General features: G+C 39.9%; 1 long non-coding RNA gene across 2 annotated transcripts in view; it reads left to right on the forward strand.

The window, feature by feature from the left end:
- The first annotated feature begins 13705 nt into the window (after positions 1 to 13705).
- Positions 13706 to 19391, forward strand: part of LOC148126848 (uncharacterized) — a 75156-nt gene continuing 69470 nt past the window's right edge. Inside the window, exon 1 of one of the 2 annotated variants that reach the window (XR_015741633.1) lies at positions 13706 to 13842. This is a non-coding gene — a long non-coding RNA (uncharacterized LOC148126848). The remainder of the gene's footprint in view (positions 13843 to 19391) is intronic. The other variant, XR_015741634.1, reaches the window with a different exon arrangement.

Here is a 19391-nt window from a genome sequence, read left to right on the forward strand (position 1 = left end):
TCCATTGGTCCTCAATCATGTCTGGTTTGATATCATACAACCATTTCTTGCCTGGGTTGGACCACTATGCAAAAATGCAGGGTTGGCTTCTCTACCAGCACAGAGTGATCCTTCTTAAGGGGCAATAGCTATGGACAGCCAGCCAGGACATAAGGCAAAGGCAAACAGCCAGCTATAATCCATAACTCCATATTATTGAACCTCCATTTTATTTAGTTAAGAGGTCGTGTGTGATACATTAGGAAAACGTGCATCTTGTGTCACCAAATGTACAAATTGTTCTTTGCTGCTTTTAAATAAATGTTGGGGAACTAATACAAACATTATGCAGGAACTGAAACCATTCCCAGTGTTGTGGTCCATGTTTGTGAAACTGCTGAGGAACTAGAAGCAGCAGAAATTACAGAAGCAGTCAAGAATCTGAAAACAAAGTGTTCCCACTGGACTCATTATACTCCAGCATGCTGAAGATAAACTACATAAAGCTTTCAGTTCCAAGCAGAGAAGGGCTGAAGAGACACTGAACAAAATGACATTTCATGAACTATGATATGTCATAGGTGGAAGCAGAAATTCTTACAGAGATCCTTTTTAGAAAGTGAACTTTTCCATGCATTTCGGTCTTCTTAAAGTCCTTCTTATAAAAGGACTTCTTGAACTGTTTTGTAAAATAATCAAATTGAGGCACTGGTGTGCAGCCCGATATACTTAGTGCTTAGGTATTCAGATATTTTAGATTTCAGTGCAAAGCATGGAGTCTTCCCTGTTTATATTTATGTTCCTATGATAAATTCTTCTAATTAATGAGTTAGCATTGTTGCATTTCTAAAATGTAGTCACATCTTATTGGAATCAATGAGTCATACAAGTAGGCTGCTAGGGACTGCAGCTGACAAACAACATTTGGAAATACAGAGAATGTTTAAAACATGAATTATGAAAGAGTTGATCATTTTTCAGATTAGATTTTAGAAGCAAGATTGCCTTCTTGCAAGCCAAGTTTTGAGTTGTAAGGGACAGAGGGACCTAAAGCTGCATTCATGAGGCAATCATCACCCCACCTTATGCAGATGTAAACAGCAAAATGTCTCCTGGCCGTCATGCTTGAGTACGCAGGCAAGAGAACAGTACAGTGCACAGAGAATGTTTCAGTCCTGGCCATCATGTGACACTGCCACCCATGACAGATCGCAGTAAAAGTATGGTGGAGGAGATCCCTGGCTTGAGGGAAAAAAGGACATGATGCTGCTCCCTTCCATGAGTGTCTAGTCTTACATTGGCAGGGAGTGTATAGGGAGAATGCCACAGTTTGCATATCTTCAGGCTGAGCACTCCACCTCCTTGTTTACTAGCAAAGAGTGAATAGAATCCAGATTTTAAGCAGAGTAGTAGCAATCGCAGTAGCACTTAGAGTTAGCTATATATCACTTTACAGTGCTTTACAGTCCACTCTAAGTGGTTTACAGAGTAGGCAGGCGGCCAAGGGAGGCTTGTCTTTGCATCTCTCAGCTTGCCTGTGGCCCATGTGGCACATCCGGATTGCCTGCCTTCTCTCCCACATCTGTGCCTCCATCTGCTGCTGGTGCTATCTCATGAAGATGAACCTCCTGCGGTGAGCCACCCACTCTGGCCCATCAACTCTCCACTTTCCCACGGCTCGTGCGGTATGTCCAGGTTGCAAGCCTCCTCCCCCAGCGCCTCTGCCTCCGTCTGCTGCTTGGACAGGTAATCAACTCACCTGTGCTACTCAGGTTGCGGAGCTCCAGGGTATGCTGACCAAGGGGCTGTCAGGCTGCAGCTGGTGCCCACACTCTTGCTGTCTTTTGTGCGCACACTGGGGGGTAGGGCACCCAGCCAGGAGGATCACCCTGATAATCATATTTTCCCCCAAAATAAGCACTAATCCTTATTTTGGACACCCTCCAAAAAAATATAAGACCGGGTCTTATTTTGGGGAAAACATGATAGCTACAAACTTCCCTATGAATTGTTTTCAAGTACAAAGACTGCCACTGCATATATACCACACATGTTCACAAAGCACTTTCAGTATCACTAGCCCCACAGTTTATTGTGATTCAGCCTGATGCAACTAGTTTGAAGACCTGGTCATTGAAACAACATGATGGTTAGACAAATGATATTAACTGGATGAGGGGGGAGTCAGTCACCTTTTACCAGGACACAGAACAGCTGTGGTTATATGAGTTGCTAGTAATGATGAAATGATGGAAATGATGAAGATATGTGCCTATATGGTTGTTCCTTATTACTGAGAGGGGTGTTAGTAAGTTGAGCATACCGCAAGATGGAAAGTTCCTACCCATTACTAATTGAAAAGCTTGGTAAATTACTTCAATCTTTTTCTTTGCGGGGGGAGGGGAACTAGCATTTTTAACTTGCCAGTAAGTAAAAAAAAGATAAATTGGTGTTTGGCTTCCAAATGAATACTGGAGAATTCTAGTGAAAACTGCATGACTACAAAATAAAAGCTTTATCTAAAAGCCTCCTGAACAGACAAAGATGCAGGAATATCTTTTGCCCAGTCACATGCCCCCCTGTTTTCTTGTCTGTAGCCTATTTCCAGTTCCTGCAGGACTACCGAATCTCGTGTCTTGGTGGGCTTCAATTTAGAATTCCCATGAACAGAATTTTGTCCACACTGGAGAAAAGGAACAGGAAGCTATTTTTTACCGATTCCTCCTAATTTTACCCGCTAGAACCTTGTGAGAAACAACAACAATTGCTTCCAGATGGAACCTCTGCTAAATCGCAGTGTTTTCTGCTAACAGACAACATCCTTGTATCTGGCTGAGTTTGTGAGCATCTGAAGAGGACAGCAACAGAGGAGTGGAGGAAAATGTGCATCGTGATGTGATATCATCACAAAATTTAATGTGTGATTGCATCATTCACTGAATTTGTTCATGACGTGCTTCATCATTTGATGTTATCCTAGCTTTTATGGACACTGCTATAAACCACAGTTTGCAGGCCACAATAGTTGCAGCCATACAGCATTCTAAGCCAGAAGCAACAGTATTATTGCCTCAGTGTACATTCAGCCAATATCTTCCCTAAAGCTTGATTTTTTTAAAATTATTTGTAACCCTTTTTAAAAAATCTTATCAAATTCTGCTGCAACTCAGTGGCTGAAAGAAAGATTTTAAAAACAGAACTCACTAGTGGCTATATTAATATAGAGTGATTATATACTAATAACATCCTTAATTCCTGTATAATTAAAATATCCCTGCCATTTAATTCAGTACAGCGTTAATTAATTTTTCATTACCCTGGACTTTTGTATGAATTACACAAGCTCATCTGCCAATCCTTTCTACTTCTAAGGTCCTTATTGGTTTAAGGAAGATGCTCATTTTGATACAGGTAGACATGGATGAATCTAAAGGTCATCATTTCCTCTTTAGTTTTACATTTCTCGTGTTAACAATAGCAGCTGATAATATATCATTGGGCTTAGCAAGAGTTATTATTTGGGGATAGTCAAAGAAATCCATAGGAGAGCGGGGGTGTCAAAAAAAATACAGGAAAGATGATGGCTACAACCATGCCATCAAACATTTAAAAAATGTGTTTGTGAGGAATGTCTTTTATCCTGTAGCTACCATTTGACTTTTTCACTTCTTGGGGATGCTTGTGGGGCCAGTCATATAATATGCTGCCCAGCCATTGTCAATTTGTGTTTTTCTGTATTTTCTTAAAGTCCCATCCTCCTAGCCCTGAAAGACTGGAAGATAAATTCAGCCTCCACACATTTCAATTCCTTCATTACATCATTATGTCTTTTTTTAAAGGGCTGGTTTTGACATGGCCAGTGACCAATTGGGGAAGCTTACTTTACCTTTCGTTTATGTTGGCTTTGTATTGTTAGCCCTGTGTTGTAGGGGACTTCAAAGCGCAGCTTTTAATAGACAGTCTTCATGTCTCCTTGGTGTAATTGTGCAGAAGAGTATGTCCAAATGATGTCATTTTTTCCAATTTTCTCTTTCTCCTGTTTTCCGTCTACTTATTTATTTATTTTTGTCTTTCCTTCAAAAACCGCTTGTGAAGGAATAGCAAGGTTGAAACTCTGTCAAATGTTGATAGGGAAAAAAATGAAAACCTAACTGTTACCCCTTTCCAGGGGCTTTTCTGACTTGAAAAACACTCAAAACTCAGCCTGGAGTCCAGGCACTTTCTTTCCCCATCCAACATGTGCTCAAGTCCAGAGAGGTTGGTAGGTGAATTGCACATGGAATATCAGCAATAAACCAAAGTAGGTGTAATCTAGAAGTGGTCAAAGCAACCACCTTTTTTCTTTCCAGACTGTGTGGTTTATATAATTAATTCTCTTTTTCTTAACTTTTGGTTATTGGTGTTTGCATGATCTCCGAAATAAAATGAATATATTGCCTTTTGTTAAAATGTGTTGGGTTTGTTTCTTTCAAGATTCTATTATTCAAGTATTCTTGTGCACTTCTTTTCTCACCCATCACTGTTCTCTATAACCACTGTCACTTTGGGCAACGGGTGTTGTGTACGAAGGTGTTAAATATGCTGTCCTTCCTGAAACCATCTGACTACGTGCCAGGTCAATGGAACTGTCATGAACAGCAGCTGCAAATATTACAGATCCACTTGCCAAGTGGCAAGAATTTTGACAATTAATGTAATTACCCTATTCCACCCAATTAATCATGTTCATGGAATTACTGGCTTTGTGAGCTAATATTAAACATCTCCAAAGTCAGCAGACTAAAATAGGCTGAAGCAAAGAAATTTCCCTTCTCCCTTGTGGCAGGTTTAAAATTTTTACCTGATCCGCAACAATATTCAGACATCTTGAAGTATTTGCAAAGAACTGTTGTATGAGTCAAGCATGAGATGGCACTGTATAGCATGTTTCCAAATTTTAGAATAGAATACAGTTGGAAGGAACCTTGGAGGTCTTTTAGTCCAGCCCTCTGCTTTGGCAGGAGACCCTACACCATTTCAGAAAAGTGACTGTCCATTCTTTTCTTAAAAACCTCCAGGGATGAAGAGCCCATGACTGTTCCACTGGCTACTTGTTCTCACTGTTAGGAAATTTCTCCTTAATTCCAGGTTGATTCTTTCCTTAATCAGTTTCCAACCATTGTTTCTTGTCCTGCCCTCTGGTGCTTTGGAGAATAATTTGACCCCCTTTTCTTTGTGGCAGCCCCTCAAATTTTGGAATATTGTTATCATGTCCTAGTCTTTATTTTCTCTAGACTAGCCAAACCCAAATGCAACAACTGTTCTTCATATGTTTTAGTATCCGGGCCTTTGATCATCTTAGTTGCTCTTCTCTGAATTTTTTTCCAAAGTCTCAACATGTTTTTTGTAGCGTGGTGACCAAAATTGGTTGCACTATTCCATTATTCCTTAGTAGGGCTTTATAAAGTGGTACTAATACTTCAAGTGACTTTGATTCTATTTTAACACAAGATGACCAGGGGAAAACAATTTTAAAAATAATAATCAAGAAGGCAGTCATGGATGCAAGTTGAAGCTCTGCCGTTTTCCCACTGTGTGGTGCAAATGAAAGATTGCAAAGTGGGGCAGGGCTTCAGTTATATGGCCATGGCCATCATCTTGACCTGCCCCCATAGAAGCCAATCTGGGGGAACTGCAAATGTTTTTTTCCCAAGGAAAATTAAAAAATAAGATGACTTGGCTGACTGACTTTTTAACAACAAATAAGATGTCAAGCAAAAGAATACTTTGTCAACCCCTAAATAAAGGACAAAAGGGGTTAGGGATGTATAACAAAGGCTAAGCCATTCCCTTTAGAAATCTAACAAAAGGACTAAGATTGTTTCAGATGGAAGATGGGCTGCTTAACAGTCCCCAGAGTCAGAGTGTTTGTGTAGCTTATTAATCAACAAAAGACCTTCTGACTTCATAAGATCTGAAAACTGGAATCTCACTACTCAGACATTAATCCAAGCCATCCCATAATGTTTTGTGATTGTCCAAATAATGTATTCTTTAGAGTTCAATCTGAAGAGTTTCAACTTGCAGATATATTATGAATGCTGATGAAAATCCATCACTTGTAGTTGAGAAGAGTTGAGATGATGCAATGATTTGGTAGATTCTCAGAAAATATATAGAATACAGGGGTTAAAGGTGTGGCAGCTTAGTTTATAGAACATTGTTAATTCCATGATCACTTCTTAAAAAATGGAGGCTTTTCAGGCTGTCTAGTATAAGCAGAGCATTCTGGTACATGAAAAATCAAATTTCTTGGCTAAATTAAGCTCTGAAAGGTGGTGGATGGATTGGTCAAGGCCACATTGTAGTACACTTTGAATGATTATGCTGTAATATGAAGCAGATTAGGATTTAAATGAGGTGCAATCAGGGAGGCAATAGGGCAAAATGAAAAGGATACATTATTAGTGTAGCCTTTATCTAATGTAACTTCTATTCTGTAAATCAAAGAACCTGAGACAAATTTTTGTAGCATCTCCCCATCCTCTCAAGTGCTTCTGTTTCATGGGGCCATCCATATCAAGATACTAACAATGATGAAGGTGCTGAAATAGACCATAACACAGCTACTTCTTAGTTTTTTTCCCCCTTACTTTTCTATTCACCCTCTACATCTCAGACTTTTTAGAGGTCACTGGCAGAATTCAAGTTTTTTTTTTAACTTTTGAAAGAAGAGATTGCTGTTTTTGTTTTTATTTGGAAACATTTTGTACTATGGCATGCCTCAGGATTCATCTTGTTGTTGTTGGCATTCAACCACATGACTGTGCTATTTACAGAAATAATGATTGCAGCTATGACTATGGTCCAAAAGCTACTAGAGAAAATAGTTCTGAGATTGAAGCATGCATGCATTCCTGGCTTCCTGACAAGATGAAATTCTTTGCTCTTCCCATTTGCCAGTTCAAAAAAAAAAAATTTAGCCTAACTCTACAAAATATTTAAATGAATATGTCTGTAGATCTGATTATTTCCAGCAAGAACCTCTAATATTCACATCCCCTACCTCCAGCTCTCATCTGTCATGGACCAATATGTTATAATTTCAAGACTATTTTAAGATCTTCCTATTCTATTAGACTACTTTTGTAGAAAAGAGATGAACACAGGGAGATGAAGCTGATTATTATTGATCCTTGTTGACTGTATGACCTTTGTGCACATTTCCTTTTTCTGCCTTATTTTGTATTAAAAATAATAATTTGGTAATTATTTATTGTGTGGTATTCAGTTAGTTTCTTTTTCTCCGTGTCTTTTGTTGCAACTCTTAGTGCATGTGCTGAAAAGGTTATGTCTTTTAAAACAAATAAATTTTAGAGCTATGTTGGTCCATGAGGAAAAAACACCCAAATCTATTGTTAATACTTTTATTAGCAAAAACCAGAATAACACAAAACATGTGCAAACTGTCATATCCACTAGCAGGGGCACCTGTGAGAGGGGAGAAGTTGCCAAAACTAAAGACAGGATGGAGATTACCCCCCCCCCCCAAAAAAAAAACGATATAGGAAGAAGTTCGAAAATTTTAAACATTATTTTTTGAATGTTTAAACCATATAATCTATCATTTGAAGGAGTAGCAGATGGCTAGTAATCAAACAAAGCATTTGAGAATGGTCTATTAGAAATCTCAGAATGAGAGAAATGCAGCCATTTTCAATCACTATATTAAGTGCTGAAATTGTCATCAAAAACAAGTAACAACATAATAACATTGTTGAACACAGTATCCCCTGTAATAGTAATTGTGTAATAGAAATACTCTTAGATTCCTGATCTAGGAATGGGTATAAGTGGCACACAACACAAAGCTGTGCAAAGCCCCTCCTCCTAACAACAACTACCTTCTGCTCTTCAGCAGAAGTTGTCAATCCAGGAAGCCCACCAGATTGTGCACCAGGTCTGTCTCAGGCAATGCAACCTCATCTAGGACCAAAGATGGCATAGTCTTTGGGAGGCCCACAAACCCGAAGCCAGCCAGTTTTTCCAGGGTTCAGCTGAAGCTGAAGCCCTTTCATACAGACTATCATAGCAACCGGACATTAGAGTAAGATGTTCCCAGCACTGCTTAATTCCTTGGGGGAAAGATGCATAATTAAGTATGATTAGCATACTTATGATACTTCATCCCATGGTGACTGATAAACTCACCCAGCAGCCTCTTGTAGATGTGAAATGGGAGAAGAGAGGGCACCAAACCCTGTGCACCCCACATAGTAAGGGCTGAGGGCTCAATCTCTGTTCCCCAATCACCACCGATTAGTTACTGTCCCTGGAAAAAAGATGAATCATCACAATGCTGTCCCACCCATCCTCAATCCCTTGAGCTGATTCAGAAGGATGCTATGTTCAATGGTATTGAAAGCTGCTGAGAGGTCAAATAGGTAAGGATAGATGCACAATCCCCAGCCCACCGTTGCCAGAAGTCATTGAAAAGTGCAACCAATGCCATTTCTCTCTCATACTTAGGCTTAAATCCCAACTGAAAGAGATCTAGAAAATCTAATTCTTCCAAGGTCCTCTAAAGCTGCTGTGCAACCGCCTGCTTGACCAGTTTCTCCCAAGTTGGAAGGGTAGATGCTGGCCAAAAATTGTGGGGCCCAGCAAAAGCTTCTTGTGGAAGAGGTGAACCAACGGTCAGTAAATTTACTTTGAAAATTACGAGATCTTATCCCGTAGACATCTGCTGTGACCTTTTTTTGAAGACTCTCTTTTCTGCTTCAAATTTTGCATAACAACCTGTGCTGTGAATATTCTGTTTCTATCTTTGAATACGAAGATCTTTCTTTACTGAGCCAAAACTGAAATGAGGTGAGGGCACATGCATTCACTCACATTCTGCGTAAGCTCTTAGTCCCAGTTTATAATCCTGTCTTTACAAAACTATAAATTAAGTAATGATCCCAAAGTATTCATTTTGTTGTCTTCAGCAATTAGTGGAAGGTGAGCAATAAGTTATAGCCCTTTGAAGCCATTATTGGAAGATAGGTGATTATCTTACTCTCCCATATGGCTTATGATAATGATCACATTATTATAGTCATATTACATTTCTTCAGACCTTACTGGGTGTTTTTTTCCCCTGCTCTTCTTAATTAACAAGGTGAGATTCAGTTCCAGCTAATGAAGGTCATTTGCTTTGATCTCCCATGCTTACTGATGGTCAGTTTATCTACTGCTATAGCTGGAATGAAGAAGATGAGTCAGCCCTTGGTCCAGAGATCGCCATGCTTTCCATTTTGCCCATCATCTTCTTGTGCTTCCTTTCCCTGAACAGCTACCCTCTTTCTCCTAGAACAGTTGGGCTGATTGGTCAAAACTTAGCCATTCCAGGTTTGAACACACAGGGTAATTATGGAATGATACTGCATTAATAATCTTTCAGCATCCTAACTTTGAACCCTATATCTCCCTTGGGGCTTATCAATATACTTCTCCTGGAATGCTCAAACTGGTCTATGGTTATGGTTAGCAGAGTGTAATGGTGTCAAATGCTAAATATGTTGGTCTGTCTGTATGTACATGCCTGTCTATCTAAGGGGTATAATATATTCTCACTTACCTACTCTGGGGCCTTTCCTTAAGCTCCTTAAGCTCACAGAAAATTACTCTGGCAAGACATTAGGTTCCTGCCTTTATTGCCTCTGAAATATTCTGACATATTGATATGTGAAGCACCTACCAGTCACAAGACAAATAGTGGCCGGATTCTGTCATCTCTAGGTACCTATGCCCCTGCTTCTGTTGTACCCCATTGTGTTGTAATCTAAGATTAAAGATCTTATGGTTTACAATTTATGATTTATCCCTTTGTTGTTTGTATGTGTACTGAGATTTCACGTACATACACTGAGAAGTCTATGTTTGTATGTACACCGTGTGTATCTTGTATGTATACTACATGTTTGTATGTACACTGAGAACTTATGCACTAAAGACAAATTGCTTGTGTGTCCAATCACACTTAGCCAATAAAGAATTATGTACTGTTCTGTTCAAAAATGGACATCAAATGCCATGAATTAGCTGCAGGACTCAGTCACAAAGAGCATTCTTATTTAGGATTTCTTTCTCTTTCCTTTTTTCTTCTTCTCTTTAAAAAGGCGATGTTGACTTGCTAGTAAGCAGTCTAGCCATGCTGCTCCATTCTGAAGATCACTGCTGCATCTAGGTCTTTAGGAAGAAAATAGAATAGTATTAGATTAAACTGACTGGGAACCAGAGGAGAGTCCGAAACAGCCTATAACTACCAGTGATTCCACATACTACCTATCACCTGACTTCACTTCATAATGGGTGGCCAAGGATAACCAATCATACACACCTTGTGACTGTCAGTAGGGGGAAATAATATTATAATATCACTGCAGCTAAGGATGACTTGAGACTGTCTCGCTTATGGGCTGTGAAGATGATGGCAGCAGCACCATGGGGGATTCAGCAGAAAAAAAGGGGGCTTGTGCTTTGGTTAAATGCAAGTAGAGAAAGACCTTAAGTGTCTTTAGCAAGTATAATCATCAAACCAGATAAATTACAACTTCTATCACCCTTTTAGTCTTCTGCTGTTGGTTAGGGGTGATTAGACTTGCACTTCATAACACCTGGTGAATGATCCTTCCTCAGCTATACATTTGCAATGTGGGGCAGATAATATTTATCAGCTTCTCAGAGTTTTTGTAAGGATGACTATAAAGTAAAGCACATTAAGTGCTTGAATCATTGAAAGGATTATAATTACAATGCTTTGTATTTGTAAATGCTTGACTACTTGCCTTTGTATAATTGCAATGCTGATTTAAAGTACTCTTAAGGCATGTCTTCAAGGCATTTTTATTCAGCAAAATTAATGCTTTATGAACTCCCTTTTAAGAGCTGCTTTGCTAATGGATATGTCACTTTTGTGCTTATATTATTTGTGTTATTTTATGCTTTTAAATTGTTTTTATGTGTGTTTTAGTAAGCCACTTTGGATATAAATAAATGTGTTAATGTCCTATGAAACTACAATTGACAGCCACTACAAAATACAAATATCTCTTTTCTCAATGCTTAGCTATTTTGAGTGCTTGGAGAAACTTTTCTGGATTGCTCTGGATCATTTCACTCTGCTAAATTGTTGTTTCAAAGAGCTAGAAAAATCTTCTGATACCTTAGCACACAGTTGCTTGAAAGTGGAATTCTCTATGCATCTTAAACAGCCTTGTAATAAAAACAATACCTGTTGGTAGCATGCAAATTACTTTTGCTAGCCTGAAAAACTCAGGTAAACCTGAGATTTCATTCTGAAAGCAAGGGACAAGAAGATCCTTCCTCAGCAATGAGTGCAGAAACATTAGCTATGTTCACATGAAATGCTGAACCACATATAGCCAAATTCTTTTCATTCTGGCATTTTACTAGAATCTAACCCATATAGTTTGGTTCGGATTTAGTATATTGTAAGGAAGGAGTGTCAAACTCAAGGCCCGCAGACTGAATCCAGCCTGCAGGGTGCTTAGATCTGGCCTGTAGGGCTGCCCTAGAAACAGCAAAGGAACGGCCTGCAGTGCCTCTGAAGAAGAAAGGAGAATGAAGGTGGAAGGAAAAAGAAGAAAAGGAAAGGAAAGGAAAGGAAAGGAAAGGAAAGGAAGGAAGGAAGGAAGGAAGGAAGGAAGGAAGGAAGGAAGGAAGGAAGGAATCCTACAGCCCCACCTGGGCCACCACAGGTGCCCCCAAAATGAGTGACATCGAGCTGGCCATGCCCGTCCTGGCCACACCTACCTGCCCCCCAAGGTCAAACACAGCCCTGATGCGGCCCTCAATGAAATCGAGTTTAACACCCATGTTGTAAGACAACCTTTTGCTCAGTTGAGTTCAGCTGATGGGTGCATAGATGCTGCCATGAAATTTGCTCGGCAGCAATGTGGAAGTAGTTTGCCATGCCCTCTTCCACTGACTTTCTAACCTAGACCTGCCATTTCTTGGTGCTCTGCCCTTTATGTTCTAATCAGGTAAAACTCTACTTAGCATTTTTAGTTCATCAAAGATCAATTATGCGCGGCCATATAGATAAGCATTTCAGTTTATTTTGAAACTCCAGAATATTAGTTTGAACAAACTATGATACAGCTAAACTGGATTATGCATTAAGTCTAGTCATGAATTATAGCTTTTTAAAAATTTATATCCTGCATTTATTATTTTCACAAATAACTCAAGGCAGTGAACATATCCAACACACCTTCCTCCTCCTATTTTCTCCACAACACCAATGCAGTGAGGTGGATTTGGCTGAGAGAGAATGACTGGCCCAAGGTCACCCAGCTGGCTTTTACGGCTAAGGCAAGATTTGAAACACTGTCTCTTGCTTTCTAGCCTGGTGCCTTAACTATTAGACTAAACTGACTCTCATAATCTTAATGTTGTGTTAACTCAGCAAACTGTAGTTTATTCAACAAAACAAACATGAATTTTAACACAGACAAAGGATAGTTGATTAAGTCTATGCACCTATCAAAAATGATTAAGTGCTTCCAACCTTGCCATAAACACGGCACCTCTGCTTTTACTTAAAGTAGTCTGGGTTGTTGTTGTTTTTCAAGATTTCTATGGAAACCAGAAAAAAGATGCCACTCTGGCTCTGCACAAGACTGAAAGGTCTCTTTGGCAAAGCCCACAGACATGTTGCAAAACTATGTTTTTTTTTCAGGGCTTTATTTACTGGAATTAATTCCATTTTGGGATTCCCTTAAACGGAAGAGAAGTACAGCTGCTGTTCCCAATGAGCTAGAGCAAGAAAAATCAACAGGTGTTGAATTTGTACTTTTTTGAGCTTAAGGCTATAATTAATGGATGATCATTATCTAACTTTAAGTTCATTTTAATTTGGCCTAATCATATCTAGCAAAACTCTAATTAATATGGAATGTGCAATTTAAGAAGTATTTGTTTTGCAAATTACAAACTGGAAAAGATACACCACCTTGAAATACTCTGTGTGAAATCAATTACAGAGAAATGAGATGGCTCAGCAAACTGATAATAAGCAATGGAATTTTGGTTTATCTAAAACAGGGTTGTCAAATTCATGGCCCTCAGGCCGGATGTGTCACATGGTGGTCACACCACTCCGGTTTAGCAAAGGGGGGAAAAGTTGCGATACGTCGTGTGTCATCGTGAGTTTGACACCTCTGATCTAAAACATCAGTTCTAATTAAACTGGGGGCATGTTTTTTATGGACACAGTAGCAGCTCCTCTAAGAGAATACTGTTCTGTTGTGGAACAAAGACGGACTCGAGACTGGAGTTGAATTCAGCCCTTTATTAAATGTCAGTAACTTCAACTAAACTCGAGCTGCGGCAGCCTCTTTTATAGTGGCTGCTCACGGCTCACAGCCAATGGCATTGTTTTAAACCTCCCACCGTTTGGCAGCCCAATCGCAACAGTTGTTTAACCACCAATCGCTAGGTGGCAGTGGTCGTCCAATCAGAACGTAGTATTGCGAGTATGCAAATGTCTATATACACTACCCCTCCCCTCTTGGTTCAGTCCAACGCTACGTTACATAGTCACGTAAGTAGGCGGGCTTTTATGGTTCCTACTTGACCTGCGCAGTTCAATCTCTGTGTTGACTTCAGTCGGTTCAGACGGGATCGCTGTCTCTCCTGTCTTTCTCCCTGGAACCTCTTGGAAGGGTGAGTCAGCCATGCTGCTCCTGCCTGGTCTCTTCGGGCTCGTTGAGTCGGCTTTGCCGCTCCCTCCTGGCTTACTCGGGCAGGTTGAGTTGGCTCGGCTGCTTCTTCCCTGGGTGTCTTCCAGCTCCTTTCTTCCAAACTTGCCTGCAGGTAAGTAGTTTTTATTTTTTGTTGGGCTTTCTGGTACTGGTTGGTGACTTGTTTTTTGTCATGTTAATGGGGGGGTCTTCCCTTTCTTTATTATTTGATGGGTCCCCCCCCCTCTGGTTTTATTATTATTTATTGGATTTTCTGTGTGGGCATGTTCTATGCTGCGGGGTGTGTCGGTGGTCTGTTCGAGAGTTCGAGATGTAGGTGGTCTATGTGCCTCTTCCAGGTTCTGCCGTCCGTCATTTCCAATCGGTACAACCGGGGCCCTGTTATTTGCATTATTGTGGCCGGCAGCCACAATGGATCCCCAGTAAGATTTTTAGCGTATACCAGGTCACCTGGTATAAATGTGCAGTACTTACTGGAGGAGTCTGGCGGCTTTTCAGGATTGTAGGTGGGGTGCAACCTATCCAAATGTGTCCGCAATTTTCTGCCCATTAAAAGTTGAGCTGGACTCTTGTTTGTTGATGTGCTCGGTGTTATAAGTTGGATTGTGAGCATTGTATTGATTTTGTCTTGAATGTCACCTGCATCAAGTTTTTCCAATGCCTCTTTCGTATATCGAATCATGCGTTCCGCCCTTCCATTTGAAGCCGGGTGAGCTGGCGCTGTCAGGGCATGTCGTATGCCCTGTTCTGCGAGGAATTGTTCAAAGGCTAAGGCTGTGAACTGTGGACCATTGTCCGAAACTAACAAGTCTGGTAACCCATGCATGGCGAAAAGTTTTCTTAGTTGTTTGGTGACGGCTTCAGTCGTCGTGGAATTCATGATGCTGACCTCCAACCAGTTCAAGTAGGCATTGACAACGATTAAAAATGTATATCCTTTTGTGGGTCCAGCAAAATCTATGTGGATCCTCGACCAGAGGCCTCTGGGTATTTCCCAGTCAAGGACCAGTGCTAAAGGGGGGGGTAGGTTTGGACTTCTGGCATTTATTACATGTTGTCACCCATGTTTCAATGTCTTTGTCCATCCCTTGCCACCAGATGTAGCTTCTGGCCACGTGGGTGGTCTCCTCCACATCTGGCACACTGAACCTCAGGCTTCCTTCCTCTTTTTTCTCGCCGGTTTCATTCTGACTGGAGCCTATGTATTTCCTCGTCTTCATCCTCGGTGTTGGACGAGGAATCGATGTCTTCATGGTGGGTGGTTGCAGTAGTGTGTTTCTGGGTACCTTCTGCTTTCTTTTCCCGGCTTAGGTTTGGGCTGTTCTGTGTTTCTTGGTTAGACGTATTCATTTGTCGCATTGTAGCCACTGATTTCTTTGCTGCTTTGGCTGCAGTGGCTTCAGCGATAGCCTCATTCACGGTGATATTGGGTCGGTTCAGTAATTTGCTTTGTAAAGTAGGGTCTCTCAATCCGAGTACCACGCGGTCTCTCATGGCTTCGTCCATGTTGAGAAACTCGCATGCTCCTCCAATGTCCCTCAGTGCTGCTACAAAATCCCTGATACTTTTGCCTTCTCGTTGATCTCGTTTATAAAATTCGTGTCTTCGGATGAGGTTGGAGACAGCCGGTGCGTAATGGGCTCTCAGTATCCGGTTCAAATCTGGCCATGCCATCTGCTTGACATCATGAGGTTTGGCCAATGCCTTGGCCATTTTGAAGATGGTAGGGCCACAATGCATCAGGAATACGTCTCTCTTCCTCTGGGCAGTGATTCCTTGCAGTTCATTACTCTCTAAGAACATAAGGAACCTGTCGATATATGACTCCCAGTCTTCTTCGGCTGGGTTGAACGGTGCGGTGGCGAGTTATTCCTGGCCATCTTGTCGATTGCTCAGTTCTCGTTGCCATGTGCTTCCAGTCTTTTTCCTCTCAATCCCACCTTCGTCGCCAGTGTTCTGTTGTGGAACAAAGACAGACTCGAGACTGGAGTTGAATTCAGCTCTTTATTAAATGTCAGTAACTTCAACTAAACTCGAGCCATGACAGCCTCTTTTATAGTGGCTGCTTGCAGCTTGTGGCCAATGGCATTGTTTTAAACCTCCCACCATTTGGCGGCCCAATCGCAACAGTTGTTTAACCACCAATCGCAGGCGGCAGTGGTTGTCCAATCAGAACATAGTATTACGAGTATGCAAATGTCTATATATAACAAATACACTTCAAATCCCTGATCCCATGTGCATGTACATTGGATAGCATAAGCATTGAGTGAATTCTAAGGAATTAATCAATTGCAGCTACCAGTATAAGCGTAAGAGAACAAAGCTCAAGCATGGGTTCATATAATGCAATGAAGGGTAAACTAGAACAGAGAATAATATAGAACAGGGGTGTCAAACTCAAGGCCCGTGAGCTGGATGTAGCTCATTAAGTGCTTAGATCCGGCCTGCTGGGCCAGACTGGAAATAGCAAAGGACCAGCCCACTGTGCCTCTGCTAGCAAAAATGGCCAGTGGTGGTATTCAATTGTTTTTACTACCGGTTCTGTGGGCGTGGCTTGGTGGGTGTGGTATGGCTTGGTGGACATGGCAGGGGATGGATACTGCAAAATCCCCATTCCCTCCCACCCCACTAATCTGGTTTCCAGCTCCGTTCTCCCATGCAGGGCAACACAAGAAGACCCAGCCAATTAGCTGGGACTCGGGAGGCATAGAAGAGATGGGGACATTGCCAGTCAGAGGTTGAATTGGCCAGTTCTCCAAACTACTCAAAATTTCCCCTACCGATTCTCCAGAACTGGTCAGAACCTGCTGAATACCACCTCTGGTGCAGGCAGGGGTCACACATACACACCTGCAACTACTTTTGGCCTCCAGAGTCCTCCAGGAGGCTGTCCAGGCCCAAAATGGGGCCTCCTGAGTGCTCCAGGCCATCCTTGACTCAGAAAGTTATAAAAGGGAGGAAAAGCAAAGTATGTATCTTTCAGAATGGCAGGATTCTGCTACTGTAACCTATCTCAGCGATTTTGTAGTTCTAGTGTTCCTATGGAGTCAGTTCTTTGATCTGGTCTCTCTCTCTCTCTCTCATAAGGTGATCAAATAGATCAAGTAAGTATTAAAAAAATAGAATCACAAAAATGTACTCCTCCCTATTTTTATAAGTTTATAAAACCATGTCTGCGGCAGTCCCATGCCACGCCCACTATGGCCATGCCCCCATCAGCCCTCTAAGGTCAAACCCATTCCTGATGTGGCCCTCAATGAAATTGATTGTGACACCCCTGACATAGAAAAACAAGGCTGGAAGAGACCTTAGAACTCCCTGCTCAAGCACAAGACCCTATATCACTTCAGACAAATGGTTGTCTAATCTTTCCTTGAAAACCTCCAGGGATGGAGCACCCATAACTTCTGAAAGTAAGCTGTCCTATTGATTAATTGTGCTAACTGTCAGAAAATTTCCATCTTTGTTGCTCTTCTCTACACTCTTTGTAGCGTCACCAGAGTTTCTGGTGGCCCATGGGCCAGATACATCATGCACAGGCCACGCCCACTCCGGCTCCGCAAAGGCAAAAAGCATTGTGATACATCACAATCCAGCCTGTGATGCAATCAAGTTTGACACCCATGTTCTAGAGTCTCAAAATCTTTATATTGTGATGACCAAAACTGAATGCAGTATTTCAAGTGTAGTATGATATAAATCAGTACTATCACGTCACATGATCTTTTAAAAAAAAAATTATTGATTTTTAAAACAAACATAAACAAACAAAACATAAAAACATCAAGCCATCTTCCATATATATACATACAGTGTGCCGCTTGGTTTACAAATTGTTTTGTGCTTCCATTTCGTAGTCTTCAATTACAATTACATTTTATATTCTCTCGTACTTTCAATCAAATATTTACATTAATATCATTATTAATCAATCATTCGACAATACTTTTATTCATTCATGTTTTATGAAATAATCATATTTTACTTAATTTGTTTTATAACGGTTCATATTATCATCCCAAATCTATCCTAAAATAATTTTGTAAATATAACAAGAAAAGAATACATCTTTATATATTTATTATTTTCTAAGAATCTACATATTTCATTACTATGTTTTATTGTCTAATCATTGATAGAATAGATCCCAAATTTTATAAAATTGTTTATCATCTTGTTCTCTAATTTCAAATGTCAATCTACCCATTTCAGCACATTCCAATATTTTCTTAATGATTTCCTCCTGTGATGGTGTTTTCTCATTTTTCCAGTTTTTAGCAAATACAATCCTAGCTGCTGTTAATACATTTACAACCAGGTATTTCAAGTCTTTACTATATATTTCAGGTAAAATTCCTAATAAAAATATCTCTGGTTTCAAATCTATATGTTTTTTTGTCATTTTTTCCAACCACGTGTGGATTTTAGTCCAGTATTTTTTAGCATTCGCACAAGTCCACCACATATGGTAATATGAGCCAGGTGTCTGATGACATTTCCAACATTTTTCGGATTTATTCTTGAACATTCTTGCTATTCTTGTCGGGGGAAAATGCCACCTGTAAAACATCTTATACAAATTTTCTTTATATGCTGTTGACATTGTCATTTTATAATTTTGAGACCACAGTTTTTGCCATTTCTCTAGATCAATCCCATATCCAAAATTCTTCCCCCAAGCAATCATAGTTTCTTTAACTTGTTCTTTTTCTAGTTTAATTTCTAATAAATATCCATACAATTTTTTAAATCACCTTTTCATCAGTACCTGTCAAAATCTTATCTAAATCAGTCAGTTTATCATAGAAACCTTCTGTTTTAGAATCTTTATTATACTTTGAATGTATTTGCGCATATGAAAACCAATTCATCTTTATACCTTGTTCCTCTAATTTTTGCATAGATTTAAGTTCACCCTTTTCATTCAATATTTCACCATATCTAACTGTTTGTTCCTTTTTGTATATTATAGGATAAGAAAATGCTTCAATAGCCGATAACCAGACTGGAATTTTCAAATAACATTGTCTTTTAATCTTCTCCCAGTTTAACCACAGAGACTCTCATATATAATGTCTTCTAAAGTACTCCTGTGTTTTAGTTCCTTTATACCATAAAAAAGCATGCCACTCCAACAACAGATCATGTCCTTCTAATGTCAACAATCTAGCATTTCTTAATGTTATCCATTCCTTAACCCACATCAAATTTGTAGCTTGGTAATACAACTCCCAATTAGGCAAACCAAATCCTCCTCTTATTCTAGCATCTTGCAAAAGTTTTAACTTTATTCTCGCTTTCTTACCTTGCCATATATATTTCAACACAATTTTATTTAAATCTTCAAAGTAATCCTTTCCAAGCCTAATTGGAATTGTTTGAAACAAATATAAAATTCTGGGTAATATATTCATCTTGATTGTTGATATTCTCCTATTAATGACAGTTGTAAATTTTCCCATTTCGCCAAATCTAGCGCTATCTGCTGTTTAAGTTTGATATAATTATTTTCTTTTAGTGTACTGCATCTTGCTGTCAAGTATATCCCCAAGTACTTGATCTTATTCGTGACCTGAATTTTCAGTAGGTCTGCCAGTTCTTCCTTTTGTCTTGATAGCATATTCTTTGTCAAGATCTTTGTCTTATCTTTATTTATTT

This window comes from Pseudonaja textilis, chromosome 2 (genome assembly GCF_049901715.1).
Source record: "Pseudonaja textilis isolate UNSWEBS1 chromosome 2, rPseTex1.2, whole genome shotgun sequence".
Classification (NCBI taxonomy): domain Eukaryota; kingdom Metazoa; phylum Chordata; class Lepidosauria; order Squamata; family Elapidae; genus Pseudonaja; species Pseudonaja textilis.